Raw genomic sequence first — 12877 nt, 5'->3', positions numbered from 1 at the left:
GTGCTCAAAAGAAGAAATGACCACCTGGCTAGTTTACTGCTCCCTTTTATGTATGAGAATGAGTCCGATTAAGTTTCTAACGACATGCGCCCACCTTGACGTCACATCTGGAGAGTGTTATACTGCTACCTAGCGGTGCTACTAGCACAGTGCACATCTGATCTGTTTAAAAACTACGGTGCTCAGGAAACCGGCGGAAATTCTCTCTGGCGCATGCGTGAGTGTTTGGGGCGTGCGACCGTCAGCCTGTTGTGGCGTGAATGAACATACCTTTGTGTTTTCAAGTTGTGTAGGTTGTAGTTTGTGTTTGTTTGGTGGTTCAGCGTTTGTCTCTTGTGTTTGTTTGCTTCTCGGCGTCGTCGAGCTCTCCTGGCTGAGTCGCCACCAGGAGTCGCTGTCTGCCGCCCGCATTATTGATTTTTGTGATAGTGGGGAATCATCAAGATAAAATAGTTTTCCTGTTGAAGGTCACTAAAACTTAGCCATGCTGTTTCGTGCAGAAGACATCTGTACATGATACCGAACAACAGAAATGAAGAACTGAGCTGGCCATCTAATATTTAAAATAGTGGAGGGATTTAATTTAATCTGGTTGTGGAACAGAACACACATGAGAATACAGGTACATGTGGAAATAGAGAAAAGGACTTGGAGGAGAACACAGGTAGAGATGGAAACACAAATAAATAGCGGTGGAACATTATAGGACTATTAAAAACAGTGATTGGGGAAAAGATGCTGGCTCTCTTTCCTCTGGAGAAGGCTGTGCAGAGCTGGCCATTCGATTGTTTGAGCCAAACTCTGACGCTTTGCATTGCAGGTTGCCGACAGCGACGGTCGTTTCTTCTTCACATGGTTTATCTTTGGAAAGGAATGAAGATATGTTCTCCAATTTGTTCTCAAACTAGTGTGTGTGTGTCAACTGTGAAATCATTCACAATATCATTAACAGCTGTGACGTCATTCATGATGTCATTGTGGGGGGTGCCAGGGTGGTTCAATTCACGTCTCCCACTACTATAATTTGGTAATGCAAATAAAACTACCCTATACAAATTTACTGATTGTGTACCAAGTTGTGTTCCACTTGTCCTTGGGGTTCCTCCAGCCGCCTCCAAACTTGGCCTAAAAAATTGGTTCAGGGGTCCGGCATTTGCATTGGGTGCTTCAACCTCGGCACCCAAAAGGCTTTTAAGGGGTGGTCTTAGGAAGGCCAGGGGACATGAGGGGGGATGGGTAGGGCTTTGGTGTAGGGGGGGAGATATCAGGGGGAGGATGTTGCGGGAGGGTCAGGATGAAAAGGTAGAAACGGACAAAAGGTGCTTTGCTCTTCTAAATATAAGAAAGGAGAAAATCACATGCCATCCTAAAGGGAATCATATACAAGTATAAAGTATCCTGTAACATGCTGTGAAAGGTCATCCATACAATCACTGTGTATGCTATTGGATCGATTTGAAATTGGACAATCTAGTACATACACTACTCACAGAAAGTTAGCTTCGGGTGAAATTTCAGGATGAACCGAAAATGCACTATAACCTTTACAGGTGAACTTAATGTGACCTTCTCTAAACTTTTGAATGCACATGTCCAACTGTTCAGTGTTTCAGTACTTTTTGCACAACTTGCTGTTCTCTAACAAGGAGCTTAACTGTAAAATTCACAACAGGTGTTTGATCCATGAATCGACCAATAAATGTCCTGGTTCAATCAGAATTGGTATTTAAACAGTCCTCCTCATCATGCATTCATCATCCTGTTCCGCAGGGCACTGTTCACAATGAAGCGGTCATCAGTGTGGGATGTGGCCAAAGGACGTCCACTTCTATGCCTTTCTGTGACTCTTCCAGTCTCTCTGTATCTCTGTTGCAACCTGCTGATGACACTCTGTGACACTCTAAGCTCAGTGGCCACCTCCGTCTGAGAACATCCTGTTTGAAGCCTCGCAATGGCGAGGTACCGTTGATCAGTTGTTAGGTGTGGTCTTGGTCTCATGATGTCAAAATATGAACAGCATGATGAGGAGGACTGTTAAAATACCAATTCTGATTGAACCAGGACATTTATTGGTCGATTTATGGATCAAACACCTGTTGTGAATTTTACCGTTAAGCTCCTTGTTAGAGAACAGCAAGTTGTGCAAAAAGTACTGAAACATTGAACAGTTGGACATGTGCATTCAAAAGTTTAGAGAAGGTCACATTAAGTTCACCTGTAAAGGTCATAGTGCATTTTGGGTTCATCCTGAAATTTCACCCGAAAGCCGAATATCCCCAACTTTTTGTGAGTAGTGTATGTGGATAAATCTGTGGAAGGGGTCCTTTCATCTTTCGTTAAGTACTTATTGACTTAAAAAGTCTTAAACTCACTCAATTCACATATTTTCAAGTGATCAAGTTTTCACAGTGGGTGGAAACCAGAGGAAATGCACACAAACCAGAAGTATTATTATCATGAACTCTGTGATTATGTATAGAGCCAGACTGAGGCTGACAAAGAGCAAGCTGAAGCTGACAATTGTACAGTAGTCAGACCTTCAGGGAGGCGAATCTAGGGTCTGTGACTAATTTGAGATGAAAGGTTACCAGGCGCTGCTTTGAATGAACAACAAATAAGTGTTCAGGGAATGAGCTGAATCAAGCAGATAGGAAACTTTTTAACACCATTATGTGGTTAAAGATGTTGCATTAGTTACCACAAGGAAGTTACAGTATATATATAAAAAATCTTAGGTTGCCTTGATCCAATTTTGCTTAATTGCTTTGATTTATTTTTTCATGTATTACAAAGTCTCATAAAGTAAAGTTACACTTGCTGGAAATAGACAAAAGTGAGATTGTTGTCTCAACAAAATATGCAAATAACGATACGTAACGGTCATTCCAACTTTATAATAATAAACTTTGCCACACAGCTTGTCAAAAAAATGCATTGTAATGTAAAACACAACACAATGCTTAAATCTGGATGTTGGTTTGACCTGGTGGTTTTGTGCTACAATTAAAAAAACATTTAAAATAAATCTACATTAAATAAGAGAGAGAGTGTATTTTCTGCTATTTCTGTGTTTTTTAATACAGTTTAACTGAGTTATTGGCATTATTATTATTATAATTAATAATAAAGATCATTTTTCTTGTGAATTTCTTGCAGATTTCTTCACTTCTTTCTCGTTCCTCTCTCATGTGACCTGTATGGGTGTGTGTGTTTTTACAGTACTTGCAAGACTTTCAAGATTTAATCAACGTACTTGTGAGTTGTTACAAAGATTAAATCAAACTGCACAGGCCATTTCATGAGTACAGCTGTTTCAGACATATTTCAGGACACTGCGTTTTCACTGCTCAGGATTATCATGAGGTGCCAGCAGATGGAAGCAAAACACAAATGATGGAGATACCGGCTGGCAAGCAAGGGACCCTAATTTCCGGCACACAACTCCTTCACTTTCAGTTTAATCTTATATTAACATTGATAAATCAACCACCTTGATGTCACATCTGGAGAGTGGTGGTAATATTGTTTGAGTCATTTCTTGTTAGAGTTGATGGAGGACTGAGATCTTTCTCATACAGAAAGTTGATAATGAAGTGCATCATTTGTCACCGTGCGACAGGAGTGTTAGATCCTCCTCCTGAGTTCATGATTGCTTCTTTTTGCCTAATCTTTTTTCCTCAAGGTCTAGAGTGAGAGAGTGAGTGAGTGAGTGAGTGAGTGAGTGAGTGACTTAGTGAGCGACTCATCCCGATATCTAATTGTGCAGTTAATAGAACATTTTAGTGAGTAGTTGATATTGCATCCGTCTTTCATTCATTCTGCAGAGCATCAAGCCTGATTCATCCCTCTGCAAAGTCTTCTGCTCCCTATATTGACATGTAACCCTGTAGTATCACGTTTCAGCATTATACTACAGCCATTAAAAGTGTAATGTGCTCCACTGTATTTCGGAGAGATTCAGACATGCAGATTCGCTTTACATCAACAAGACATTCTGCATTGTACATTGTGCTTTGTGGCACTGCAATGTTCCAAATTAACATGGTTTGCAACAAAACAACATCCTGCTCTTCAAGACATACGGGTTTTTCACCAACGTCACAAGGTTGCATGAGATTGTGTTCATGCCGTCACATCGCTAAGCCATATGTGTAGCTCCATTCAAAACAAGCCACCGTGGCAGCTTCATTAATGACATACTGTACATGAGCATGTTGTACCTTGTAGTAAATACTAATCATCAGCTGGCATTTAAAGATATGGCAAGATATAGCAAGATATAGTCAATATAGCCACTGTGGAAATTCATGTATTTGCCTCCTAACTTCATTGTCAATAATGGCCCTTAAACGTGTCACCACACAGAAAGTTACATTTTGGTTTTGCGTCATTCCGACTTCTGTTCATAAAGTTTCAGTCGTTTCTTGCAGCCTCGTACAGAGAGAGTGGAGCAGACCTTACGGCTTTGTTTACTGCTCTGCCACTCTGCTCATGTGGACTGTAAAGCTCTATTTCAAGGTAAGTGGCCAGCAGGGATTTCTCTGGTTAATGACAGTAACAATTCCCCTTCCTATCCCTTCCCTTGCCCAGTAGAGAGTCTGGGTTACTTTTTTTTAAAGTCACGGAACCTGGAGGTCCTCTTCAGTCAACCTCAGTCTGGTTCTCATATCCAAAATATCTATGACTTAACTAGTCACAGGCATTAATAGTGCATATTTGTGCTCAGCAGTGGTTAAGACTCTGTGAAATATTAAGCAAATATTTTTTTTCTTCACAAAGCTATTATATGCTGGATGCGGAAATGCGGAAATGCATTCGTTATGCTTCTGACATCACAGGATGGAAAAAACATTGCTAATAATAATAGCACAACAGTGTCAGGTTTAGTTGAATCTGCGAAAGATATCTGTGATCTGTTGGTTATTAGCCGTCTGCTAAAGGCCTCTGTTGTTCTGAGAGTCCTCCAGGGTGATTTTCCTGTTGAAGTAAGTGAAAACACCATTCATCTGGTTTGTGTCATGACTGGAGCAACTATTTCATGCGTCATTCTTTCATCCAAAGCTCAGGCCCATCATGCACCTCCACCCAGTTTCGTTCCAGCTGTGATGGAAGCCAGGTTAAAGTGCACAGTGACGCAGATGACGAAGGAGCAGATAGGCCTTCCATTCCACGCTGGTTTATGAAAATTACATTTCCAACAAACTAATATGATGAAACGTGGACAGTTTAATTAAACAAAATCAGCATCCATTAAGCAAAATTTGGTATTTTGGTTTGAATCACTCCTGTTCTGGTATACATACACACACGCACGCACGCACGCACGCACGCACGCACACATGCATAAACAGAACATCTAAACTGTAATATGATTTGGACCTACGTCAGCCTTCATCCTCTCCTCTTCTCCCTCCCTTCTTCCCAGTTGCTCACTCGGCTCGCGCTCTCCCTCCCTTCCCTCGCTTCAGGGCCAATGGATTACCTCATCAATCAACGTTCCCAGAATCACGTCCTGTGTGTCCCACCAAGGAAGCATCCCCACGCAGTAGGAAAACAGACTGAGGTCTTGATGGCTGCCATTTTGTAAAAAAAATTAAGAGAAAAGATACTGTAATGATGATGAGGAAGAGGAAGAGCGTATCAAATTCAAGTAAATGTTGTACATCAATTTCTATTCACCCACTGATTCTGAAACACCGACGCAGGAAAAGACGGATTTACACATCATGAAACATTTGTAGCTGTTGCTTTGTAACTTATTGCAGCAGTAATAAAGCATAAACTAGTATAAATCTAACACAAATCTTAACATAAGAGACATTCTACAAAGGTTTTAATCCGTCAAACACAAGTTGCCCTAATGCAGCATTGAGTCTGACCATTTCAAAGATATTCGGCTTTTGATTATGCAGAAACTATGGAGAACATAAAATATCAAATTCAATTCTTAGAGAGTGAATAAAAGTCTTGCTGCTGTTACAAAAGCATCAATTTGTATCCTTGCAAGAATGCCAGTGTCAGAAACTTTTGCTTCAGAGTTCAGAGATGTTGATCCCCTTTACGTCTTCTTCTGACTCTGTAGGGTAAAGCATTACTGCGTCGTGCATGTGTTTTCTGCTGGAAAGGAACAATTATGGAGCGGGCAATGCTGATAACACCTAAGGAATTTGAGGCATGCACAAACAGCCCTTCCCCCATCCGCTCAGCGCTATCCCCTTCCCCCTGCCCTCGTCCCCTTCTCTCCTTTCCTCCCACTCCATCACCACGCTTTCTTTCTGCCTTTTTTACACTCAGATCTGTTGCTCAAATTACTTCCAGCTGCAAAAGTCAAGCAAAAAAAACGACCCAAGAGATTCTCGAAAGTCATTTACAAAAGTTAAACAAAAATCTGAATAATAACGGCGCAGAACTTGAGCAGTGTTGAAAAGCGATTATTTTTCATTTGGGTTCTTTACAAAGCTCTTTAATTGTTTTGAAGTTTTGTGTAAAGCTTGAAGCAGAAAGATTTCAGGGCCAGAATCATTTTGTCTCTTATCAACAAATCCACATTTTGCCTACGAGAGTAATCTGTACTCACACTCTGTTCTCACACACGTAGAGCGGCTTTGTTTGGCATGCTTGATATTTATACTAAAAGCGACTAATCAAACAACAGTGATTAGTAAAAACAAAGGAAATGATATTAACAGAGCGTCCATGCTGGAAAATGCTCTCTCACATGTTACATGTATGGGGTTTTCTATTTGTTATCAAAGGAAAAGCTTTAACAATGAAATGATTTCAGAGCCTGCTGACTACTGGATTACACAGATCTCACCTGCATCATTTGAACTTCTATCAGTTGAAAATAAAAGCCTGTTAGCTATAAGTGTATTCAGCAAACAAACAATTATTTTGAATAGATACAGTGCAAAAGACACAGCACTCATCTTCCTGCTATATGTCTGCAGCTGTATTGTGGTGATGTGGAAGTTCATTCTAGTATGAAAACAATGTAGTCATTGTTTTTATTCAAGTTAAGCAAAATGTCATTACTTGGGACTTTGTGTCTACATTGAGATGATTTATTGTTTCAGTTTGTACTCTGGCGTCCTGTTCTGCTTTGCAATAACACATAATCACCACATTTTCTATTATTTCAGTTTATACCATTTCAAGGTTGTTTCACCCCTTGCGTATCAGATTACCTCCATCGTGTCGTGTGAAAGTAATGACGGTCATGAAGAAGCACTGTTTGTTGGTTCATGGCTCCATTTTCACTGGTTCATTTCCATTGCACATGCTGTGATTCAGATGAGCAGATGAGGGACGTTCTCCAGTCTGTGAGGTCCCACCACCGACAAAGGTACAAAGTTTAGACATTTGGAAAATCAAGCAAAGCTACTTCATGCCTTTGTCACATGTAGGAATTTGAACATTAGTCCCCCAAACTCAGGTGTTGTGTGACAAAATAGTGACAATAACAAGACGATGACGAAGACGGAGATGCAAACCAATCTGAGCTGAAATGATTGTTGTTATTTTTCAGTCAGTGGTCGGTACAAAGGTTTAAAGGTTCAGGGTCGGGAATCGGGGGCCCAATGTTTGTCTTTGCCACAAGTCCTCATGTCTGCCTGCTGGGGGGAACAGAAATGTTACTATTTGTTATGCTTGTAAATATTTTCCTGACTTTGCTCTGTTTCTGAATTCATCTAGAAACTCCACAAACTGGGTGCTGAATGGGGCTCGATGGGATTTCCCCATAAATACACACACACACACACACACGCACACACACACACAAACACACAAATATTCATTCATGGAAATACAAAAGGGACTGGGATATGTGCACGGGTGCTTGACATTTGTCAACCATCCCCCATCGTTTTCAGCACCCAAACATCCCAAACTTCCCCTTTCACACTCACCCTCAAACACATTCCAACCACAGGGAGGGCTTGGCTGATTTTGTGTTTGTGTGTGTGTGTGTGTGTGTGTGTGTGTGTGTGTGTGTGTGGTCTCTTGAGCAGACATTCACTTTGATCTCTCTTGGAGTAACCACATCTGTCTGTCTGTTCGGTCAAACACAACAGTTTTGCTCTGTCTTATTCATTAAATACAGCAAAGGAAATCAAACATTGACATTCGACACAAGTAAAAGTGATGCAACCTTGCTCACGTTTCTCTTGAATAGAAGAGAAAAATTCAAGTGTACAAATTCCTAGTGAAATGGATCAATCAAATCTTACCCAAAGTTGAGTCAGTTATTATTCAATCTGCAATGTGAAACTTATACATTGCCATAAATGACAATATTACTTAAGTCTTGTTTTTTTTTTATTAGGAACTAACTGGCCAACCCAAGCAAAACACAACCTAAAATTAACCAGTAAGACAAGGGAAAACCAAAATTACTGTCTCAGGACATTAATTTGACACTTTGTTTACAAGTCCTATAATGTGGTTGCACAGATGTTGCTGAGGATGCAGATTATGTTTCCAGTATGATGGTTAGGCAAAATATCTAAGTAAAAGTAAAATCACAGTTCAAATCCAAGTAAAGCTCTCTTATTTCCTCCATTACTGATTCTGACCTTGAACCCTAAACTGAGTGTCAGCGACTCAACCCCTCCCTCACTCATGAACTCGCTGAACTCCCCACTCCCATTCATTTCCACTTTCCTCCACAGACATCCCATCCTCCCACCAAATGGGACTCTGCACCCCCAACCCATTGATGCTGTTGGGCTGTGTGTGTGTGTGTGTGCGTGTGTTTAGGGGGGTAGGGGGACTACAATTTAAGTGGACATGGGGTGGCATTTCCTCAACATGTGCTGCTGTGCTGCCCAAGAAAAGCTGTGTATAGTTACATTTGCTTTGTGTGACTTTTATGCCAAGGTTGCACATTCAGATTCTTTAGATAAATAAACTAAGATCGATTTCTGAATAAATCTGAATAAAGAAATATCTGAAATTAAATGAAAAAACTGTGAAAATGACCAAAAACTTATTAAGCTTCTACATTTAAGACAAAAGATACATAATAAAATGACTGAGTAGCTGCTCGTGTAGCTGCTGGTCAGACAGAGCTAAGTCCATTGATGGAACTCTCCTCCTTAGCGATTCTGCCTCCAGCAACTTTGCAAGCGAAACATTGCATGCATTTTTTAAGCCTCTTTTAATGTACAGATGCTTATTTGGGATATTATGGTTTTATCCACAAGTATGAAGCTTCTCACTCTTTGGTCCATACTTTTTATAAGTCAGTTTGCGCCCTGATTTTCATAGGTTTTCCATCTCGCTAAAGTTTATTTGAGTTTTTAGGAAAGCCCTATATAAAAAAAAAGTCATGGTTCCCACCAATTCAGATAATCTGTTGTATATTCCCATATCCTCCACTATACCCCTAACCCAAACACACATATATACTGTATACAGATACAGTACTATAGAAAAACACAATCACACACACATACGCACGCACACACACACACACACACACAGCTTAGCTACTCTAGATGTAATAAGTATGGATTTGCAGGCCAGAACACTTGGGATGGAGGGGGCTGGGTTACTTAGCAACGAGCCTGTTGATGTACAAACAAGGTCTATGTCGTCAAAGTGACTGGTCGTGCCAGACTGAGGTTCTGCTAAGTGCAACATTGTCACTGGTGCTCTTAAGTGCAGACAGAGACACAGCCCACAGACAGGCTGCACTCAATGAAAGTGAGACCAACAGTACTAATTCCTAGAAATAGTGCTGACGGTGTTATTTGTGCGTTACTAGACGTTGAAGTGGGACGTGCAGCGCTCAGAGTGACTGCTGTGGGCTGCCTGTGGAGAAAGGAGTGGGAGAGGCTTAGCAACACACACACAGGGCAGAAATGTGGTAATTGTGCAAGTTCTGACAGCTCATAAATGTACAGATGTTAAAACCGAGAGACGGTGAGAAAACGAATTTATTTGATATGTTATAGTCTTTGTTTTTTAAAGTATTACATTCTTTTTTGAAATCAAGACAAAGGATAAAACACAGCCGATTTCCCCTTTGATTCGTTTTTCACATTCACGTACGAACGTTGCATCTGTTTCAGCTCAAAACAAATTAGGAGTAAACTGCACACACGCTGGAAATTTCAGTCTGAAGGATTGGCAAGGTTGTACACACACAGCAGTCACGGGAGTTTGCCAGATTCTGTCAATTTTTGCCCACCAGCTGCAGGCAAACCTGAGAGTAATGCGAGGGTGTGTTTCTCCTCCATCCATCCAGCGGTCGCTTTATAGAAAATTGCATTTGATGTCACCTCTTGGTTTTTTGGCGTGTAGATGTGCTGGAAAGAAATACGTCTCTACATGACACAAGGATCAATGTGTATCCAAGCATAGGACTTGAATGTTGCATCCTGGCTGTGCTGAGAGGTGGAGAGGAGCAGAGGTGCTTTGAAGTGTAACTAATACCCGTTGCTTTGTAGTGTAACCAATACTTATTATTTAGAATGCCAGAACATTTTAGGCACCAGATTCCCCCTGCCATCTGTGTGTGGATACATCGCACAACCAATCTGTGGCAACGTGAGAACGTGAAAAGGCTTTTATATATAGCAGAAGTCGATTAGAAGCCTGAATTAGATGGAAAAGTGCAGTGAATTGACGTGAGAGGTAATTTCAGGACAGTCGTTCACACACTGATAGCAAATGTTTAGATTCGGTACCATGTGTGGCTAACGTTTAACGGCCTTCATCTGTGTCCTTCAGAGGAAAGCTGCAGAAGGTTTCTCAGCCAGTGTGGGCACCAGATGCGCTTGACCTGCTCCCACACACCATGACCACCACATCACTGTTTGTGATTAAAAGATTGGACTGATGCAAAAGAAAAACGCCGTCCCCCTCAGCTCAGATGTTTGTTTTAGCACAATTAAGATGATAGAATCTTTGTAAAAGGCTGAGCTGTGATGGCTCCCACAGACTTCAGTTCAAATACACACTTTCACTGTAGGTCTGAACAGTCTCATGTGTGTGAAAACACTTCATATCAGCATATACAGACAGGAAATACAACGTTTGATCTTTGGCTGCTCTCATGTGGTGAACAATCCCAAGTTTAAGTTTATTTTAGATCATTTTAAGTTAAGTAAAAAATCATGCATGATGTATTGATGAAATTTAATGGATTCTGTCGCCGAATAAGACTTGTTGACCTTAAGTGGCTCGAGAGGGTGAGCATGGCAGGTGAAGGAAAGCACATAGAGACTGCTTGCATGAATTATAAACCAATGGATGCTTAAGGAAATTGAATTACAATCACATAATCGTCTTGAGGGGCGGCATGGTGACTCAGTGGTTAGCACTCTTGCCTCACAGCAAGAAGGGTGTTAGGCAAGTTCCTGGCTGGGAGTCTGTGTCCTTTCTGTGTTGAGTTGGTATGTTCTCCCCATGTTTGCGTGCGTTTCCTCCGGGTTCTCCAGTTTCGTCCCACCTCCAAAGACATGCAGCTTAGGTGAATCGGAAACTATAAATTGCCTGTAGGTGTGAAAGTTAGTGTGTGTTTGCCCTGCGACAGACTGGTGACCTATCCGGAATGAACCCTGCCTGTCGCTCAATGACTGCTGAGATAGGCTCCAGCAACCCCGGCTATGGATAATGAATGAATGAATAATCGTCTTGAATGGCTCAACAAACTTCAGTGCATCTTTAGGGGTCAACACAATGATCCATGTAATCCATTAGGTCAAGGTTTATCTCACATTTTGACCTGTAACTCTTGATAACTCTTAATAACACGCTTCTTTTTCACCCGAGTATCTTGGGTCAAGGCAGATTCAATGAGTATGCTTGGATCCACTTGGCCGTGATTGAGAGTTTGACCAAAATTACTGCTTTTGCTTATGCTCCTATAAGTTGATCCAGTTTTTGCCATTGTGTGACAGAAGCCTCTTTGGAATACACTCTATAGTGGCTTGTCAGCAGAACTTTCTGGCCATGTCAGGAAAATTTGGCAGCAAAGTTTCCAAAACAGGATGTGAACCATTTATCTGTGTTTTTTTTAAATCTTGATAAAAAGGACGCCGCACATATGGACAGATTCAGTATAAATATTTATATTCTATATACATACTTGGATGTCTTTTCAGTCCTGAACATTTCAATGTTTCTGGTAAGTTTATGACTGTGGTGGAAATCTAGATGGCGGTGAGCACAAGCATTAGCAACGACATCGTGATCATTTAATGTTCTATTTTTAAATCACTCTATCAGTGCAAGTATTTTCCATTGATTCCTTAGCTCCCGGATCTAAATCCCATTGTGTACTGCTTTATAAGGTTGATTTGTTATTGACATTCACTATACAAAACATTGTATATGTGTTATCTTCAGCTCTTTCAATAATATTTTTGCAGCTTAACAGTTAAATACAAAAGCGCGTTGGCGAGTACTTCCCAAACACAATGCTACTTTCTGTCAGAGAAGATATATAACAAAAACTGCGTGTTCAGGTTCCACTTCCCACAATGATCCTTACCGATGAAGTAACTCTGGGTGATGTGTGATCTAAATATGTGCAGTCTTGGCAAAGTCAGTTTAAATGTGAGTGTATTTTCATGCCTCAGAGCTACCCAAAGAGAGTTTACAACATGAGCATCACTATCCAAAATCATGAAACCAGAGAACTCTGACTGTAATATGTGATATATTAGCTGGCGCCACTCTATATACAAAGACTGTCTTTGTTTGTGCTCATGCAAATTTACAATCGAATCAACTTTGCTATCAGTTCACGACCACAAAGTATTTTAACTTCATAACAGTGACATTACTTGTACAGCAATCATATAGATAAAATTCTTAAAAGCAAAAGCATTTGGCATTCGGTGCAAACACAGATAGACAGCTACAG

Source organism: Genypterus blacodes, unplaced genomic scaffold (genome assembly GCF_046128005.1).
Source record: "Genypterus blacodes isolate CSIRO-AG114 ecotype Tasmania unplaced genomic scaffold, CSIRO-AGI_Gbla_v1 ptg000070l_1, whole genome shotgun sequence".
In the NCBI taxonomy this organism is placed as follows: domain Eukaryota; kingdom Metazoa; phylum Chordata; class Actinopteri; order Ophidiiformes; family Ophidiidae; genus Genypterus; species Genypterus blacodes.
The sequence above is the reverse complement of the archived record's forward strand: the minus strand, read 5'-3'. Positions refer to the sequence as shown.